This window comes from Erinaceus europaeus, chromosome 11 (genome assembly GCF_950295315.1).
Source record: "Erinaceus europaeus chromosome 11, mEriEur2.1, whole genome shotgun sequence".
In the NCBI taxonomy this organism is placed as follows: domain Eukaryota; kingdom Metazoa; phylum Chordata; class Mammalia; order Eulipotyphla; family Erinaceidae; genus Erinaceus; species Erinaceus europaeus.
The window spans coordinates 97,897,457-97,918,486 of record NC_080172.1 but is presented as its reverse complement, the minus strand read 5'-3'; the positions used below and the strand labels follow the sequence as shown (position 1 = coordinate 97,918,486).

Sequence of the window (21,030 nt, the reverse complement as noted above, 5' to 3'; positions counted from 1 at the left end):
TGTTTCTCTCCCTATCTCTGTCTTCCCCCCCCTCTCCATTTTCTCTGTCCTATCCAACAATGACATTAATAACTAAAACAACAATAAAAAACAATTTTAAAAAAATTGTGTTTTCTTTTGCCTCCAGAGTTATCGCTCGGGCTCCGTGCCAGTGCTATGAATCCACTGCTCGTGGAGGCCATTTTCCCCCCATAGTTGTTGCCCTTCTTATTATTACTGCTGCTATTTTGATAGGACAGAGAGACATCGAGAGAGGAGGAGAAGATAGAGATGGGGAGAGAAAGGTAATCAGTCACCTGCAGGCCGATTTCACTGTTTGTGAAGTGAACCCCCCCTCCCCCGCAAGTGGGAAGTCAGGGGCTGGAACCCGGATTCTTGCGCTGGTCCCCGCGCCATGTGCGCTTTGTGTGCTGCCCTACCGCCCGGCCTCCTCCTCCTCTTTTTTTTTTTTTTTTTTTTTGTCCCACTAAGATGATCGCTGGGGCTCTGTGCCTGCATCAAGAATTCACTGCTCCTGGCGGCCGTTTTTTTTTTTTTTTCCTCTATTTTTATTAGATAGGACAAACGTTGAGAGGGGAGGGGTTGAGAGAGACACCTGCAAATCTGCTTCACCACTTGTGAAGCGTCCCCCCTGCAGGCGAAGAGGGAAGCTCACATCCAGGCCTTAGTGCTTGGTAATATGTATACTCAGCAGGGCATGCCAGTCCTCTGCCTTCTCATTTTCACTTTCTAAGTGTTTATATATATATATTTTTTTTAAATTTATTTTATTTTATTTATTTATTCCCTTTTGTTGCCCTTGTTGTTTTATTGTTGTAGTTATTATTGTTGTTGTCGTTGTTGGATAGGACAGAGAGAAATGGAGAGAGGAGGGGAAGACAGAGAGGAGGAGAGAAAGATAGACACTTGCAGACCTGCTTCACCGCCTGTGAAGCGACTCCCCTGCAGGTGGGGAGCCGGGGTTCGAACTGGGATCCTTATGCCGGTCCTTGTGCTTTGCGCCACCTGCGCTTAACCCGCTGCGCTACAGCCCGACTCCCTCTAAGTGTTTATATTTTATATTACTTATTTATAAAATATTTTTATTTCTTTATTATTGGATAGAGGCAGAGAGAAATTGAGAGGGGAGGGGGATATAGGGAAAGAGAGGCACCTGGAGCCCCCTACTTCACCACTCATGAAGCTTTCCCCCTGCAGGTGGGAGACTAGGGCCTTAAACCTGGGTCCTTGGGCACTGTAATATGTGTACTTAACCAGTTGTGCCACTGCCTGGCCCCTATATCATTTATTTTAAAAGCCTAGCTGTCCTATCTCTTGGGCCCCCAATCCTGTAATTATATATATTAACCTTAGCTGTTTGCACTAAATATAAATGTTTAATGTTATGCAGTAATGTTTCATTTCCTAAGGGAGAAATACCACCCCCAAGAGAAAAACAAACAAACAAAAAACTTTAGTGTGATCAAAGTATAGCACACACAAAATTCTCATAAGCATACAGTTCAGTGAATTTTCACATTATGAATACATAACATAACTAAGAATCAGACCATTCTCAAACCTTACATATTTTTGGTCATGTCACCATCCATACATACCACCAAACCACTAATTTGATGTCTGGTGCCATAGGATAATTTTGTCTATTGTTGTATTTTATTTCCTTTATAGTCCTTATTGCATATTTATCCAATTTTGATATGAGTACACTAAGAAATCTTAGAACTCTATTTCCTTTTTTTTTTTTTTTTGACCACCAGAGTACTGCTCAACTCTGGTTTATGGTGCAGGGGCTGAGCCTGGGACTTTGCAGCCTCCAGCATGAGTCTCTTTTCATAACCATTCTGCTATCTAGCCCTGCCCCTCAATTTATTTTATACTGGGCAATCTCAACATTTACTTAGAATGTCTTTTTGTTTGACTTAGACATAGTTTTCTTTTCTTTTTTTCGTTTTTTTTTTTTAATCTTTTATTTATCAGATAGAGACAGCCGGAAATTGAGAGGGAAGGGAGTGATAGGAAGAGAGACAGCCTCCTGCCAGCCCTGCTTCACCACTTGCAAAGCTTTCCCATTGCAGGTGGGGACCAGGGGCTGGAAGAACCCGGGTCCTTGTGCACTGTAACATGTGCGCTCAGCCAGGTGTGCCACCACCTGGCCCTGTTAGACTAATTTTCAAGAGCTCTTTGGAAGAGACATCAAAGAGGACTTCCTTGCTTTCAGATATTGTGGTAATTTACAATTAGAGCTTCTTGGGCAATCAGGATACTTTTCAGTTTGTCATTAATGATCTATAATAGCACCTCAACTTTTCATTTTTTCTTTAAAAAATGCTGTGTTTATTGGATAGTACTGGATAGAGAGAGAGAGGGAGAAAGAGTGACACCTGCAGCACTAAAAACTTTCCCCCTCCAGGTAGAGAAGGGAGGGTGCTTGGACCCCGGCCCTTGCACATATTAATGTTTGTGCTTAACCAGGTGTGCCTACTACCTGCCCCCCTCAGCTTTTTTTTTTTAATTATCTTTATTTAAAAAATTTTTTTGTATTTCTTTTTTTTTATATTTATTCCCTTTTGTTGCCCTTGTTTTATTGTTGTAGTTGTTGTTGATGTCATCGTTGTTGGATAGGACAGAGAGAAGTGAAGAGAGGAGAGGAAGATAGAGGGGGAGAGAAAGACAGACACCTGCAGACGTGCTTCACTGCCTGTGAAGCGACTCCCCAGCAGGTGGGGAGCTGGGGGCTCGAACTGGGATCTTTATGCTTGTTGCGCTTTGCGCCACGTGTGCTTAACCCGCTGCGTTACCGCCCGACTCCCTAGTTTTTTTTTTTATTATTATCTTTATTTATTTATTGGATAGAGGCAGCCAGAAATCGATAGGGAAGGCTGGGATATATATATAGAGACAGAGAGACACCTGCAGCACTGCTTCATCACTTGTGAAGCTTTCCCCTTGTAGGTAGGGACTGGGGACTCGAACCTGGGTCCTTGCTCATTGTAACATGCACTCAACCAGGTGCGCCACCACTCAGCCCCCTTGCTTTTAGGTTTTTTTTCACTAGATTGTTACTACTTGATTTTTTTTTATTAAAGCATTTGTTTTCTTCTTTTACTTTATTATTAGTCTTTATTTTTGAAAGAGATGCAGAGAGACACATAGAGAAACACCAGAACACTTATGGCGGTACAGGGAATTGAACCTGGGACTTAGGAGCCTCAGGCAGGAGAGTCTGTTTGCGTAACTATTATGCTATCTCCTCCGCCCCCATTTACTTTACTTAAAAATTAAAAAAAAACTTTTAAGGACTTTGTGATAAGGTGATTCCACCACTCTGGCCCACTTTTTAAAAATTCAGATAGATAAACGGAGAGAAAACCACAGTACTGTAGTTTCCTCTGCTTTCATAGCATCTCCCATGTGTTACTGGGACTCAGACAGGGCCTTGTTCAGGGCAAGGCAAGCACCTGTCAGTTAAGCTATCCCATAAACCCCAAACATTTTTGTTTGCAGAAAATAATTTTTTGTGTGGCTTTAGGAATTGAAGTTGGTGCTTTTTTTTTTTTTTTTAATATTTTTTATATTACTATTTTTGACAGGACAGAGAAATTGAAAGGGAGTGAATAAGGGAGATACCTGCAGCACTTGCTTTACCACTGTTCATGAAGGGCTTGCCCCCCTGCAGGTGGGGACCAGAGGCTTGAACATGGGTCCATATGCAGAGTAGCATGCACGCTCAGCTAACTGGGCTCCTACCTGACCCCACGCAAGTTGGTGCTCTTATAGGGTGAGCTGTTTCCTTGGGGGCGGGGTGGTGGAATCTGTTCTGAAAACTTTATTGTAGAATTCTTGACCAGCTAATGGCTTTTTTTTTTTTTTGACTTTTATCCTGGTATTGGTAGCTTTCTTTTCATTCTTTAAATTCCTTTCAAGCAGTGATCCCATTGTAATTTTTTTTTTTTTTTTTTTTTTACCAGAGCACTACTCAGCTCTGCCTTGTGGTGGTGGGGGATTGAACCTGGAGCTTGACAAAGCTTTGGGCATGAGAGTCTGTTTGCATAACCATCATGCTGTCTAACCCCCCCGCCCCCCCCCCCATTGTAATTTTTATGATAGGTACCCTTTGGCAGCCTTTGTAATTTCAACAAATGTGATGAGTTTCTTCAACCCCCAAGAGAAAAAATATCCCAATTTAGATTTAAGGCATTTTAGTTAAAATACATTTATAAAGAATATAGTATTGTGACATGCAGATCATTCCATTATAGGTTACTACAACTATTTGAGGATCAACTGAGAGCCTTGCCTACTTGGCATCCTCGTAGACTGACTTCAAGTGAAGTGCAGCTTTCTTGTCAAGAAGTCCTCTTGTGTTTTCTTTTCTCCTTCTATTTCACTTTCTCAGATAAAAGAGTGACAGAGTTGTTAACTGTTTTCCTGCTTTTTTTTTCACATAGGTTCCACTGTTAGCCTGGAAGATAGACAGTTTTCTTTATAAACCAATATTGGGTTCTGTTAGTTGGTTATTGTTAGAACCAGAACAATATAAATGACTTAGGTCTGAACAAAATTGTTTTTTTAAAAAATATATTTATTTATTTAAAATATTTATTCCCTTTGTTGTCCTTGTTTTGTTGTTATTGATGTCGTCGTTGTTGAATAGGACAGAAATGGAGAGAGGAGGGGAAGACGGGGTGGAGGGGAGAGAAATAAAGTTGCTTGTGAAGTGACTCTGCAGATGGGGAGAGGGCTCGAACCGGGATCCTTAAGCCGGTCCTTGCGCTTTGCGTTACCTGCATTTAACCCGCTGTGCTACCTGCATTTAACCTGCTGTGCTCCCATTTTTGTTTTGTTTTGTTTTATTCAGGGAATTAATAGTAGTACACTGTTCCATTTTGTCCTAAGTGATCTTTAATTTGCTAGGCTTTTGTGGAATTTAAATGTTACACAAAATTTTACCTTCATTTCTGTGGGGGGAAAAGCCTGGATTTTTTTTTTTTTTTTTTTTTACTTCAGATTTGAAATATCTGACTTTGAAGGAACATTGTGTTATGGGAGAACATGATCATGAAGAATGAACAAAGGAGTACTTAACTTTCTTGTTGTTAATAAGAGATGAACACCAGAGCTTCACTCTGGTACATGAGATGCCAGGGGTTGAGCTCAGGACCACATGCTTGAGGGTCCAAGATTTAATCCACTGTGCCACTTCCCAGGCTCCAACTAGTTAACTTTTGCAATGATTATAAAATTGCCACTAAATTTGAATAAATGTTCTTACTTGATGAACGAATCAGGGTATTTTTCCATTTTGACCTAAACCACATACGCTTCTTTCTGTAGTTAGACAAATTGCCCTGAGGAAATTCTGATTCATTTGTAACACTAAGGCAGTGGTTCTCAATTCATTATTGTCACCTGGACAGATTCACCAATCTTAGTTTCAGGGAAGTGAAGAAACATTCTGTTAATTGTAATATACAGGGCTTTGGGGGAAGATTACTGAGTCATAATCATTCTCTTGAAGTGTACAGTTATTATTTTTGTAAATTTAAGTACATAGTTGTCATCACAGTTCAGTTCTAAAACATTTTGTCAATCTCAAAAAACATTTACAGTTAAAATTCTGCCTTTAGGGCAGGGGTAGATAGCATAAAGGTTATGCAAAGAGACTGTAATGCCTGAGGCTCCAAAGTCCCAGGTCAATCCCCACCACCATAAGCCAGAGCTGAGCAGTGCTCTGGTTAAAAAAAAAAAAAAAAAAAAAAAAACAGGAAAAAAATTTTGCCTTTACCAAAGTAAAAGACTCTGGGGTGGGTGGGTTGGTAGAATACAGGTCCATGAAGGATGATGAATGACATAGTGGGGGTTGTATTGTTAAATGGGAATCTGGGGAATGTTATGCATGTACAAACTATTGTATTTACTGTTGAATGTAAAACATTAATTCCCCAGTAAAGAAAGAAATATAAAAAAAAATTTTGCCTTTAAAAATTAGTAGGTACCTTGTAGAAGTCCTTCAGTATCCTACCATTCCATAGTTACACGCTGTATACAACTACTGTTGCAGCCTACTTATGAACCCTTTTATTTTGAGAAAACCAAGGAGATAATACAGTGATAGCACATAGGACTTGTATGCAAGAGGTTTGAGCTTCAGTCTCTGGCACCACAAATAGCCAGAGTTGAATTAAAATAAGTAAATAAATAAAGCAAAACAAAGACAACTGTGAAAAAATATCCCACTGTTGTTCTCAGTCTTAATTTCTGTTCACTCAGATTAATTTACTCTACTGCCACCTCTCCAGATTCAAAGGAGGTCTCAAAACTTTACATCAGGCTCAACCTGACGCTGTTGACTGGCTACGGAAGAAGGGCAAACGCTAGAAGAATAATTTACTCTATTTGTAGGACAGAAAAATGTCATGAGTGGTAGACTTTAGGTCTGGGATACATTCTTCCATTCACTTAATTTGCTACTCACGATGTAACGTATAGAGAGGAAATAAAGAGAAGAAAAAGAAGATAATTAAGAGAAACTATAGTCTATCATTCTGCCTTTTCATTTTCCTCCTTTGATAGTTGCTTATACTTTGGGAAACTAAATTTTTTTTTGTCTTAATCTGAATACTTTATAGGAATGACTTTTTGAAAAAAAAATTTGTTTTCTTTACCAGAGCATTGCTCAACTCCAGCTTATGATGATGCTGGGGATTGAACCTGGGATCTGGAGGCTCAAATATGAGAGTCTTTTTGCATAACCACTATGCTACTTCCCTTGCCCGGGGTCACCTATTAAAAAGTAAGTTCTTTCAATATATGCTGTAAGTGTATCTACACCATATAGAAAAGTCACCTTTGATTTATGTGCTCAGTAGATCAGAATTTTTACTTTGGAAATAAGCATGCTTTTTTTTTTAAAAAAAATATTTATTCCCATGGTCTGGGAGGTGGCACAGTGATAAAGCTTTGGACTCTCAAGCATGAGGTCTTAAGTTCGATCCCCAGCAGCACATGTGCCAGAGTGATGTCTGGTTCTTTCTCTCTCCTCCTATCTTTCTCATAAATAAATAAAATCTTTAAAAAAAAATATTCCCTTCTGTTGCCCTTGTTGTTGTAATTATTATTGTTATTCTTGATGTCATCATTGTTGGATAGGACAGAGAGAAATGGAGAGAGGGGGAGAGAAAGATAGACACACCTACAGACCTGTTTCACCGCCTGTGAAGTGACTCCCCTGCAGGTGGGGAGGGGAGCTGGGGGCTCGAACCGGAGCATACTTTATTAATAAATAATTTAGTTGATGACTTAGTTGTCCTGAAGTTGGTGCAGTAGATAAAGCATTGAACCTCTTAAGCGTGAGGTTCTGGGTTCAATCCCTGGCAGCATATGTACCAGAGTGATGTCTGGCGCTCACTTGCCTGTGCGATCCCCTCCCCCTTTTCTCCCTCCTATCTTCTTCATGAATAAATTTATCAAATCTTTAAAAAGAAGTTATTGAAGGGCCAGGTGCTGGCACACCAGGTTGAGTGCACGTGTTACAGTGTGCAAGGACCTGGGTTCAAGGCCCTGGTCCCCACCTGTGGTGGAGAAAGCTTTGTGAATGGTGAAGCAGGGCTGCAGGTATCTCTCTTTCTCCTTCTCTATCACCCCTTCCCTCTAGATTTCCAGCTGTTCCTATCCAATAAAGAATAAAAAAAATTAAAAAAACAAGGAAAAGAAGTTAATGATTTGTTTACAAAGCACTAGGCTCCTTGCCTCTAAATGAGTTAGCAGGTCTTTAGATTTCACCTCTGGGCAGGGTAAAATAACTCAGTTTTATTCCTGTTTGTAAGAAGCTGAAATGTAAAACTCATAACTATAGTCAAGGGAGAAAAAGTTTCTACCCTTAGATATTTCTGGATGGAGGTTTTGAAGCTGAGTCAGGAGATAGAAATAACCACTATATTCAAAGGGGAAGTAGGGAGCTATATTGAGGTTTTTATTTATTTTTTCTTTTGGATTATTTTATTTATTTTTTGAACTTGGATAATGGAGATCTTTAGAGTTTATCTGACATTTCACTCCATTGCTGTAAAATGGGCACCACTTCTCACCATATAGATCTTTTTAAAATTCATTTTAAAGGGACATGTTTCAGGGTGGTGGGCAGTGATTTACAAGCTTGAGGAGGCTACTGGTTGAGTTCCCAGCTTTGCCTGTGTCAGAGAATTCTGGTTCTCTCTCAATAAGAAATAAATAAAACTTTTCAAAATCTCTTCAAATATGCATTCATCTCTGTGTTTCTTCTTGGACCCCAGTAATGTGACTGCTGTTCTGCCAGATGCTGTCCTAGAACTCTCACATTAACTTTATTTGTCTCGGTTCATGTCCCCCTACCCCCTTCTCTTCTCTGTCTTCACGCTTTCCACTTCCTGCAGGTGCTTCCCTCTGCTTTGGTGTTTTGCATTTTTCAGCTCGCTGTATTCTTCATTCCTTTGGCCACTCTTTCCTACAATTTCCCTCATCATTTCTCTGAATTAGTTGCAGCCTTCCTCCTCAGGTCTTCTTAATTCAGTGAGCACTCTTAGGACCATAGCTTTGCAGTTTAAAAAGGAGACTTAATCTAGGTCTGTTGGAGTTGACGCTTGTTTCAAGTTGCTCTTGGCCCATCATTGCAGATACTTTCCTCTGTTTGTCTGTTATGTTTGATTCCCTTCAGTCTGTGTTTCGGCAATAACTAAGGATTCACAGTTACAATGCCTGAGACTTTAGTACCAAGGTTCTACCAATCCAGAAGTTTGAGGCAGCAGGATTATGACTGATGGGAGGGTTTTGGCAGTCGACACTCCCAAGTTCTTGTTGCTATGGAGACTAACTTGAGTTATGCAATGCTTTCTTTTTATTTTTTATTTACTTTTGGAATTGGGGGGGGCAGATGGTGGCACACCTGGTTGAGTGCATATATTATAATGTGCAAGGACCTGTCATCCGATCTCTACCTGTTGGGGGAAAATGTAACCAGGTAGAACTGTTGCAGCTCTCTCCCACTCTCTCCCCCTCCGTCTCCCTCCGTCTTCCTCTTTCCTCTCAATTTCTCTGTTTCTGTCTAATAAATGTCCTGGAATCCCACCTCCCCAGAGCCCAGCCCCACTAGGGTTAAGATAGAAACAGACTGGGAGTATGGATTGACCTGCCAATGCCCATGTCCAATGGAGAGCAATAACAGAAGCCAGACCCGCCCACCTTCTGCACCCCATAATCATCCTGGGTCCATACTCCCAGAGGGTTAAAGAACAGGAAAGCTTCCAGTGAAGGGGATGGGATGTGGAACTCTGTGGTGGGAAATGTGTGGAATTGTATTGTTGATCATTATTAAATCAATAAAAGGAGGAAAGAAAGGAAGAACGAACACTGTTCTACTTCCTGGGATATTTTCTTTTCTTTTCTTTTTTTTTTTTTTTTTCAGACAGAGGTAGAGAGAAACTACAGCACTGAAGTTTCTTTCAATGTGGTGAGGGCCAGACTAGAACCTGGGTCACACATAGCAAAGCCGTGTACTATCCAAGAATTCATCATCTTGGCAGCATGTGGAGGCATTGGCCAGTTTTACTTGGTTTTCTAATGGATTTTTTTTTTTTATTATTAAGTTTTATTTTAAATCAAAGCATTGCTCAGCTTTGTTTTGTGGTGGTACTGGGGACTGAACCGGGAACCTCGGTACTGGGGATTGAACCTGGAACCTCAGGTGCCTCAGGCATGAGAGACCTGTTGTGCTTCTGTTGGTGCTAATAGCACCAGCAGACAAACAGCAAAAATAGGCCCTTAGCCTATTCTTGTATTTCTTTCTTTCTTTGTTTCTTTTTTTTTTTTTTTTAAGAATTTATTTATAGGGAGTCGGGCTGTAGCTCAGTGGGTTAAGCGCAGGTGGCGCAAAGCACAAGGTCGGCATAAAGATCCTGGTTCGAGCCCCCGGCTCCCCACTTGCAGGGGAGTCGCTTCACAAGCGGTGAAGCAGGTCTGCAGGTGTCTTTCTCTCCCCCTCTCTGTTTTCCCCTCCTTTCTCCATTTCTCTCTGTCCTATTCAACAACAACATCAATAAAGACAAGGGGCAACAAAAAGGAATAAATAAATAAATATTAAAAAAAAGAATTTATTTATTCATGAGAAAGATAGGCAGAGAGAGAAAGAACCAGACACTACTCTGGTACATGTACTGCCGGGGATTGAACTCAGGACCTCACGGTTGAGAATCCAATGCATTATCCACTGTGCCACCTCCTGGGCCACTATTCTTGTATTTCTATAAGTAAACATGAGCTTTCTTCCCCCCCCCCCTTTATTTCTGGGACATAGTTAAGTTCTCTGGAAATGTCTTTGTTCTCTTGAGGCTTGCTTTTAATCTTTGTTAGCTAGGGCTAGAGCAGTTGAGTCAATTCATTTTGCTATACTACTGAGGCATTGTCCTTCTGAGCACTGTACTTGATGTTCTGTGACTTCTGAGGTTTTCTGCTCAGACTGTTAGATGCACAAACTGTTCCTGGTGTTGTGTGATTCATGGGCAGCTAGAGCTTGTGAGTGCTGATTGTTGAAATGTCAAGAACTGCTTATTTATTGATTGATTTATTCATTTTTCAGAGCAAGGCAGAGAGGTGGAGGGAGGGATAAAGTGAGAGAGACAAGTCAGCACCGAAGCTTCCTTTAATGTGTTGGGGCCAGACTCACCCTGCACTATACAAGTGTGCTGGTTTATTCTCTCTTTCTTTCTTTCTCTCTTTCTTTCTTTCTTATTGGATAGAGACAGAAATTGAGAGGGAGAGGGATATCTGCAGCCCTGCACCTGACTTCACCATAGGTGGGGACCAGGGACTTGAACCCAGGTCTTTGCGCACTGTAATGTGTACACTTAGCCAGGGATGCTACCACCTGCCGCCCCCCTTTTATGCCAGTCCCTTGTTTAGTTTTTAAAGAGGATTTATTTTATTATCTATTTACCAGAGCACTGCTCAGCTCTGGTTTATGGAGGTTTGGGGGATTGAACCTGGGACTTTGGAGCCTCAGGCATGAGAGTCTCTTTGTGTAACCATTATGCTATCTACCCCACCCTATTTTATTAATTAGAGTGAAGGTAAGAGAACCAGATCATCACTTTGGTGTTTTGCTTTTTTTTTAACTTTTATTTATTGGATAGAGACAGCCAGATATTGAGGAGAGAGACAGAGAGACACCTGCAGCCTTGCTTCACCACTTGCAAAGCTTTTCCCCTGCAGGTAGGGACTGGGGGTGGGAACGTGGGTCCTTGTGCTTGAAATATTGTGTGTTCAACCTGGTTCCCCAGAGCATCACTTTGTATGTGATGCTGGATTCTACACTTAGGACTTCCTATTTGAGAGTTCAGTGTTTTATAAATGGTTCCACCGTCCAGGTTGCACTGGCTTAATTTTTAGTAGCACTAAACATGCAAGGGTGTAATTGGAATCATTGTTGCGAACAAAGGCAATAAGTACTAAAAATGTATTGCTTACCACTTACATTGCTACAAATTATAGTAGTTGCCCTTACCCTGAGTTTCACTTTCTGCAATTTTAGTTATTCATGGTCATAACTATAAATTAGGCACAGTAGGAGACAAGAAATAGTTCAGCCAATAGAGTGCATTCCTTCCAGTGTCATGACCCTCTGGGGTGAAGGCCCACATAGTAATGCCACTGATGAGACTGGGTGAGCTCTGCGGATGATGGGGCAGGTCTGTGGGGTATCTCCCCTTTGTCTCAAAAATGAATAGTGAGAAAGTGAATCAGGATGCTCAGCAGGGATATGCAGGAGCCCTAGTTTCATTCTCTCTCCCAAGCCACAGTAAAATAAATTAAGCACAGTAAGAGATTATTTACAATGACTAGTAATAAAATAGAACAGTTATAATAAGTGGCTTGATTGTGGACTGCCTATCGAAAAAATCTTATTGTACATAGTATTTTTCAGACACTAAAGTGACCTGAAGTACATACTTTAAAATGAAAATTCGTGAATGCTTGTCCAGACCTGCCTAGTCTGAGTTTCTTAGGTAATTATATTGAATTTCTTAGGAACTCTACAGTTGGAGAACCAATGAACTACAGTGCTTCACAGACATAGTCTCTTCTGGATTTCATGATAATATGCTGAATGGTAGTCAGCAGATAGTAAGTTGTTGTATAGAAGACATGAGGCAGAGAGTTTGCTTACAGTCTGTCAGGTATTATACTTCCTATTGATGGTGGGGAATCACTCTTCTGTCCACTAAATTGGGTGTACTTCTAATACCTTTCAGTTGACTGTGAGATAGGCTTATCTATAAAATCTTTAAAAGTATTTTATTTTTTTTAAAAATATTTTTGTACTAGTGATTTAATAATGAGTGACAAGATTGTGGTATAAGAGGGGTACAATTCCACAAATAATCTTATTTTGGATAGAGACAGAAATTGAGGGCTGGGAAGATAGTGTAATGCTTATACAAAAAGCCTTTCATGCCTAAAGCACCAAAGTCCCAGGTTCAATCCAGTGCTCTGGTTAAAAAAGAGAGAGAGAAAGTGAGAGAAGAAGGAGAGATAGTGGCCGGGGTGGGGGGGCTAGAGAGCTTCACCGTTTGTGACGCTTACTTCTGCACACGGGACTAGGGCCTTGAGCCTGGGCCCTTCAAGCTAATGTGTGCTCCAACTGGGTGTTCCTCAGCTCTGGTTTATGGTGGGGGTTGGACTGAACACCTGGGGCTTTGCAGCCTCAGCCATGACAGTCTCTGTATAACCATTATGCTATCTACTTCCCTTCCCCTCCAGTCTTTGGAAGGCATTCAAGACGCTGAATCTGTTGTGCTATACAATTTAGGGAGCCAGAAAGTGTTCTTCTAGTCATACTTCTACCAAATATTGCTTCAGTTTTCTTTCTTTTTTACCCCTAGGGTTTGGTGCTTGCATTGCAAATCCACTGCTCCTAGAGGCAATTTTTTCCATTTTGTTGCTCTTTTGTTGCGATTGTTATTGCTCTTGTTGTTGGATAAGTTAGAGAGAAATCAAGAGTGGAGGGGGGGGGGGAAGAAAGACACCTGCAGTCCTGCTTTACCACTTTTGAAGCGACCCTCTTACAGGTGGAGCTTGGGGCTCAAACCAGGTGGGATCCTTGTGCTGGTCCTTATTTCAGGCCATGTGCACTTAACCTGGTGCACTATCGCCCAGCTCCCTTTATTTATATGTGCGTGTGCATGTATTTATTATTTATTAATTAGGTAGAGACGGAGAGAAATTGAGGGGAGGTGAGATAGAAACATAGAGACACCTGCAGCCCTGCTTCATCACTTGTGAAGCTTTCCTCCTGCAGAAGGGGACCAGGAGCTTGAACCCAGGTTCTTGCACACAATAATATGTGATTAACCAGGTGTGCCACCACCTGGCCCTCAGCTTCAGCTTTCTTTAACAAATAGTTATGATAAGATTATCTAGGAAAAGGTGTTTTGTTTTGGCCATTGTTGATTCCTTTCTTTCCCTCCCTCCCTCCCTCCCTTCCCTCCTTCCTTCTTCCCTCCCCCTCCCTTCCTCCCTCCCTTTCTTCCATCCTTCCTTCCTTTCCAACTCTCTTAAAATAACTTAAAGACATAGTAAATTGTACAGATTTATCATTATTATTTACTTATAACAACTGAAGAATTGGGTACTAAATAAATGGGTTTGTAGAATAACTTTGAATTTGGAATCTTTTTCTAAGGCCATATAATACTAAAAATATCAGTACCTTATATATATATTTTTTAAAGACCTTTTTTAAATATTTTTTTATTTTTTATTTTATTTTATTTATTCCCTTTTGTTGCCCTTGTTGTTTTATTTTATTTATTTATTTATTTATTTTTTAATTTTTATTTATTTATTTATTTGCCCTTGTTGTTTTATTGTTGTAGTTATTATTGTTGTTGTTGTCATTGTTGGATAGGACAGAGAGAAACGGAGAGAGGAGGGGAATACAGAGAGGGGGAGAGAAAGATAGACACCTGCAGACCTGCTTCACCGCCTGTGAAGCGACTCCTCTGCAGGTGGGGAGCCGGGGTTCGAACAGGGATCCTTATGCCGGTCCTTGTGCTTTGCGCCACCTGCGCTTAACCCGCTGCGCTACAGCCCAACTCCCAGTACCTTATATTTTTAAGTTGCATTCAACTGGGATATGACAGTTCATTTTATAGTAAGGTCTGTGGCTTATAACTTTGCTTTATCACCAGGACTAGTCTTTTTTGTGTGAAAATCCTGTAGGCTTTTGAAATGGTTTCATCTGTGCCATGAATTTGAGATTCTGCAGTCTGTTTAACACAGTAGTACTAGTGTTAGGCTACAAGTAGTAGGAAAATGAATTCTTTTCAGTCAAGATTGGTTTTTGAATTAGCTTTTGGATTCCTGAATAGTCAACGAATTTTATTAATGTACAAAAAACAAGCAAAGCTTTGTAGGCATGGGATAAATAAGGATTTAGGAACTGAATTTAAATGGTTTGTTTTCTATTTTGTGTGCTTTTAAAAAGACAAAATAGTTACATATTTTTTTTCTTTTTTAATTTTTTATTAAGAAAGGATTAATGAACAAAAACATAAGGTAGGAGGGGTACAACTTCACACAATTCCCACCACCCAATCCCCATAACCCACCCCCTCCCATGATAGCTTTCCCATTCTCTAGCCCTCTGGGAGCATGGACCCAGGGTTGTTGAGGGTTGCAGAAGGTAGAAGGTCTGGCTTCTGTAATTGCTTCCCCGCTGAACATGGGCGTTGACTGGTCGGTCCATACTCCCAGTCTGCCTTTCTCTTTCCCTAGTAGGGTGTGTCTCTGGGGAAGCTGAGCTCCAGGACACATTGGTGGGGTCTTCAATCCAGGGAAGCCTGGCCAGCATCCTGGTGGCATCTGGAACCTGGTGATTGAAAAGAGAGTTAACATATGAAGCCAAACAATTTGTTGAGCAATGATGGATCCCAAGCTTGGAATAGTGGAGAGGAAGTGTTAGGGAGGTACTCACTGCAAACTCTAGTGTACTTCTGCTTTCAGGTATATATTTTGCAGTAGTTTATGGATACGTGTGCACATAAGCTCTCTCTCACAGAAACTGGTGTATATCTAGGTTATGGGACTTTGTTAGGTAGTGAACTACCTGAGATGAAATTAGAGTGCACTATAAAAGGAAAGGTCTCACCCGAGTAATGAAGCTGAAGGGTTGTCATTCCACACGTGAAGTCTCTGGATACAGTCTGAGGTGAAGCATGTTGAGGTGGCAATCGTAGGTTAGGTTGTGATCGGCAGATGCAATATTATTTGGTTTGGATTGGGAGATGCATACGGGAAAGTGGGCCCTATCCAAGGGTTCCAGGACTGGTGAGGGGTAGACATGCAGCTTCCTGGGCCAGTGGGGGGTGGGAGTGGGCGGGAGGGATGGGTCACAGTTATTTGGTGGTGGGAATGGTGTTTATGTACACTCCTAGCAAAATGTAGACATATAAATCAGTAGTTAATTAATATGAAAGGAGGAAAATCGATTGTATATCTCAAAGTTTCTCAAAAGACAGACTGAATCTTTTTAATATATAGGCTGTGTATTTGATATGCGGACTCTCTCAAAAGCCTAGACCAAGTAGATTAGAAGCATCCAATAGCACAGCTATATACAAGATACTGGATACTGTACAGCAAACCATAACAAAGGGACTTTTCAAAGTTAACCCAATTAACAAATAATGTGATGATAACATTAATAGTTACATATTTTAAACTTATAGAACTTACTATGGTTAATTCAAATTAAGACCATTGCAACAAGTCATAATTTACTTTATCTGCTTCCGAAAGCATATATATTTGTATAGAATGCTTATATTTAGGATGTGTATTAGAAGAACTGATAAACAAGATATTGGGAATGTTTTGGCTACTTTAATTTCCTTTTTAAAAATATCTATTTATTTATTTATTATTGGATGGAGACAGAGACACCTGCACCCGTACCTCACAGTTTGTGACGCTTTCCCCCTGCAGGCGGCGACCAGAGGCATGAACCCAGGTCCTGGAGCACTGTAATATTTGTGCTTAACCAGGTGCACCATGGCCTGGCCCCTGCTAATTTTCTACTATGTGATATAAGAGACTTTGTAGCAGCTTTTAGATTTTGGAATAGTTATATTTTCTGACCTTGTGTTAGATTTTATAGTACTGCTAAATTTTTTAATATTTGGAAACATGACTGTAGAATCATTTTAACTGTTTTGAGCATAAGTTATTAGTATTTCTTAAATCACTACTTAAATTCTTATTACTAATGAAACTTTACCATGAAAAGATCTGATAGGTTGATAGTTCCAGCACCAAGTTGTTTTATCTTGAAAGCAGGCATAAACCCATCTAATTTTGTTTGTAGAATTTTACTCCCCCCCATATTTGGAATTTGGAATGGTATGTCATGATGAATCGTTTTAGAATAGCATTCATAGATTCTTTCTTTGATGCCTGTGAATGAATTTTTTTTTTTTTTACAAGACAGTATTTTATTTGGCATTTTACTTGTCTTGCACTAGAAATGACTGATCTTTTAATACATCCCTTCCTGTTCTAGAATTTTCCTCAGTGAAGTGTATCAAACATCTTTCAGGGAAGAGTCTGGGGTTCTTATCCCTGAGCATACAGGCAACTGTGATATCAAAATACCAGATTTGAGGTTTTAAGTCCTGAAAACTGCCCTGCCATGGTGGGATGCTTTTGAGGCAAATCACTTATCCATGGTGAATCTCATTGCTCCCTGCTATCAGTATTTGGAGTAGTGATCATTACTTTTAGTGTCCTGGTGAACGGAAGCAAGAGAGATTGAAAGCTTCATAAAACAGTCTCACTTTGTTCTTTCTCTCAAGAAGAGAAGACTTGAGAGAAATGTTTATAGTATCAAAACATTCAGCTAATGTGAGCAGAAACATTAGTGGTAATTTTTTTTTCTTTTATTTTGTACAGAGCACTGCTTATTAGCTCTGGCTTATGGCACTGCAGGGGGATGGAACCTGGGACTTTGGAGTCTCAGGCATGAGAATCTTTTTAAATAACCATTATGTTATCTACCCCATCCTGGCAATTTTTTTTTTTTTTACTGATTTACAAAATTACAAGTCAACAGGACGGGTATAATTCCACTGTTTCCATAGAGTTCTGAATCCCCAATCACTCTTGAATGAATATTTTTGTGGTTGATTTTTTTTTTTTTGTACCAGTAAACAGGTTCAAATGGCTAAAAATGGTTTATTTTTTTTAAAGGCTTTCTTTCTTTCTTTCTTTCTTTCTTTCTTTCTTTCTTTCTTTCTTTCTTTCTTCTTTTTTTTCTTTTTTGCCTCCAAGGTTATTGCTGAGGCTCGGTGCCTACACTACAATCCACTGCTCCTGGAGGCTATTTTTTCCCCCTTTGTTTCCCTCGTTGTTTATCGTAGTTATTATTATCGTTGTTGTTGGATAGGACAGAGAGAGGAGGGGAAGACAGAGAATGGTAGAGAAAGATAGACACCTGCAGACCTCCTTCACCACCTCTGAAGCGACCCTCCTGAAGGTGGGGGCTCAGGGGCTTGAACAGGGATCCCCTGCACCGGTTCTTGCACTTCACGCCAAGTACACTTAACCCACTGTGCTACTGCCCGACCCCCCTAAAGACTTATTAATTGATGAGAGCGTACCTCTGGGCTAGAGCATCACATTTTTCTTTCTTCTTCCTTTTTTTTTTTTCCTACTATTTTTATTTGATAGAGACACCCAGAAATGGAGAGGGAGAGAAACAGAGAGACACCTGCAGCATTGCTTTACTGCCTGCAAAGCTTTCCCCCTGAAGGTGGGGACGGGCTGAAAGAGTGCTACAAGTGGCTCCTTTCTTTGGCTCTCACCCTCTGTCAAAATAGAAAAAAGTGCATGCCAAGATAGGTGAAGTCGTGCAAGCACTGAGTTTCCATTGATACCCCACATGGCACAATAATTTAAAAGAATTTTAATTTACAATTAAGTTTTGAAAATTTTACATTAATACTAGAAGGCTTTGTAAGAGTACTAGCAAATCACCTTAGTCTACTAAAGATAACATCTTGGAGTTACATAGAAGGAATTATATATGGTATTTAGAAATATTGTCAGCGTTATCCACAACTCTCAACAGTAACGCAGCCATAGTGACTATATTGTGATTTCCCTTCACAGATAATCAAGTTGTACTAGTACAGCCATATAAATAATTAACACCTGAAGTCTCAGTATAACTTGGATATTAACAGTGATGACAGATAAATACAGACGCTTGGGAATCAAATTCTAGGCGAAACACTTTTTAAAAGGTAAGAAAAACAACATGCTCTTAATTGAGGCCAACTGGGCTTAGCTAGTAGCAATAATTACTAGTTTCTCTTTCAGCTTATCAGAATTGTAAGAAACAGAACTCAGCTGTGAGTATCAGTCATTTTTGAAAGTAACAGTTGTAGATATTCTTGGCTGCTAAATATCTGAATGGATGGCACGCCTATGGTGAAGCCCATTCAAATAGGGTAGTAGTATGGAGGATGAGCTTGAGACAGTTCTAGATTGCTGTGTCCACGTGTGGTCTTAAAGACACATCTTAAATTGCGGATTTATTTTGCTTCTGATGAGTGCTACCACCACTTCATCACCTCGCACTAGACAATGCGGTAAGACCTGGCATGCTTGTGAAAGGGTCTCCAGACTGAGTACAAAGTAGTTGGCAATTTAAGTCTTTATTATATAGGAAGAGTAACCTTTCAAGTCAAGGGATGCTTTCTGTAAGATGATGTTTGCACCCTACACCCACCTTGTATTAACTCAAAACAGTTTCAGAGTTGCAATAAGTAATTTAATTTAGACAGTTCTGCTTTCCGCTTTCAAGAACTTAAAAGGCATATTAGGAAGAGATTACATCTATAGATATTAACCATTACTATTTGCTACTACTGACTAAAACTGTAATCTGTTTATTTTTACTAAGCACTGGCTCAGGTTTGTAGACTTGATAATTATATTGTTTTATAACTGTCAATCCTTTGTTGAAAATAGTGTTAATTTTCGGACACCTAATTTTAAGTTTATAATAAAGTGACAGCTTTCATTATAAACAACTAATCTTTTTTTCTAGTGTTTTTCCTTGTTTCTACATGGGCAGTCATAACAACTCATTTAGCCAAATGATAGATGCTCTGAAAAAGGGTTGTTTGTATAATATATTACCGTAAAGGAAAACTAACTAGATACCCAAGAGGTGGAATGTTGCTAGGTTCATTTGAATATTTCTGGGTTCTGCAACCAGGAAGTCCCTCCCTCTTGTTTTTATCTTAGTTGAAAATAAATCTGCATGCCAAAAGTATGGAAATTGTCTTTTCATAAAATTCCTTTTCCTTTTTACTAAATTATTTTAATAGCACTTTAATGACCATCAAAATTATATCTTTGGTTTTTGGTATACATACTTAACATTCTTTTTGTTCTTTAGACCCTAGTTTTGCATAAAGTCCAAAATTTGGGAAGACTGTAGGCTAAGAGACTAAATTCTAAATAAGTGGTCTTTAAGTCACCTCAACAAAATAGTGCCATAGATTCTTGTAAAGAACTGAGACTTGGGGGGCTGGGTGGTGGCACACCTGGTTGAGTGCACATGTTACAATGCACAAGGACCTGGGTTCAAGCCCCTGGTCCCTAGCTGCAGGGGAAAGCTTCATGAGTGGTGAAGCAGGGCTTCAGTCCTCTGTCTCTCTCCTTTCCATCTCCCCCTCTCTCTCAATTTCTGGCCGTCTCTATCCAGTGAATAAAAATGAATACATAAAAAAGAAAAAATATATATCTTATAAAAGAACTGAGACTCAAATTACCAAGGATTATAAAAAATATTACTATGTACCGACACTCTGTTACCAGCTATTACCTCTACTAAAAGGGGTGACTATTAGCATAAATTAATTTACTTCTTTAATTTTTTATTTTATTTTAAAGAAAGGAATTTAGGAGGTTCTAGTATTCTCCATGGCTGAAACTGAGAGTCTGAAACCCTGATGCTTAAGCTCTATTCTAGATCATAGCTCCAACTCCTTCATGATATAAGGAAAAGAAATAATATTTCTACAATCATAGATCTTTGGTTGTACAGGTAAGTTACTCAGCTTTGCAGTCATGAAGACACTTTTTTTTCTTTTATGAGGGGGAGGAAGGAGCTTGTTTTGTTCATCTCTGCATGGGAAGTTGTCTAGTCTGACTGGATATTCATAGGTGTATGGAGCTATAAGGATTGGGTTAGAGATGAAATATTTTCTTACTCATTTCTCCAACGGGAAAAGTTAAGAGACTGAATTTATTGGAATCTCTAGAACACTATGCCTATTGTTGATTCAAGGATCATTATGAAATTCCTTTTTTTATTTTTTAAAGATTTTTATTTACTTACGAGAAAGATAGGAGAGAGAGAAACAACCAGACATCACTCTGGTGCATGTCCTGCAAGGGATTGAACTCGGGACCTCACGTTTGAGAGTCTAATGCTTTATCATTGTGCCATCTTCTAGACCACACCATTATTAGGTTCCTTGACATCTCTTTCCCCTACTATAAAGTATGTGTTCCTTTAGTTCTCTTCCTCATTTTATCTCTGTGTCATCAACTGGTCTCTCAGTGTGGAGAGAGATTCCTTTATACAAAACAACATGTAACAGAGCTCCCAGGCTTCAAAGATGGAGTACCAAGAACCCCAGGTTTCACCTTTCTAGTTAGACCTTGGAGTGGTACTGTCTCAGCTGGAGATTTGGCATAATAGAATTGTATGACAAATATAGTTGGCACCATTTTTAAAAAGTTAAAGACAAATAGGAAAAGGATCATACTGAAATACTGCCTAATCTTGTTCTTTTTGCTTTTCACTTTGTCTACAAGGTATTGTGATTGGTTTCCTAAGTAGTTAGCAAAAGTTATATAGGGAGGCCTCTGAATACTCTTGAGATTTTCTTTCTTTCTTTCTGTCTTTTTTTTTTTAATGTTTTT

The 21,030-nt window shown here is 39.7% G+C and overlaps 1 protein-coding gene across 7 annotated transcripts in view; it reads left to right on the top strand.

Annotated features, from left to right (window-relative positions):
* ZZZ3 (zinc finger ZZ-type containing 3) overlaps positions 1–21,030 on the top strand; it is an 86,290-nt gene that overhangs the window by 13,498 nt on the left and 51,762 nt on the right. For 2 of the 7 annotated variants that reach the window (XM_060202208.1, XM_060202204.1), the window contains exons 2-3: positions 18,199–18,332; positions 19,993–20,146. The exons of 2 other annotated variants lie outside the window; for them this stretch is intronic. The gene's annotated coding sequence lies outside the window, so the exon portion shown is untranslated. The remainder of the gene's footprint in view (positions 1–18,198; positions 18,333–19,992; positions 20,147–21,030) is intronic. 3 more of the 7 variants (XM_060202207.1, XM_060202206.1, XM_016193000.2) reach the window with 3 other exon arrangements.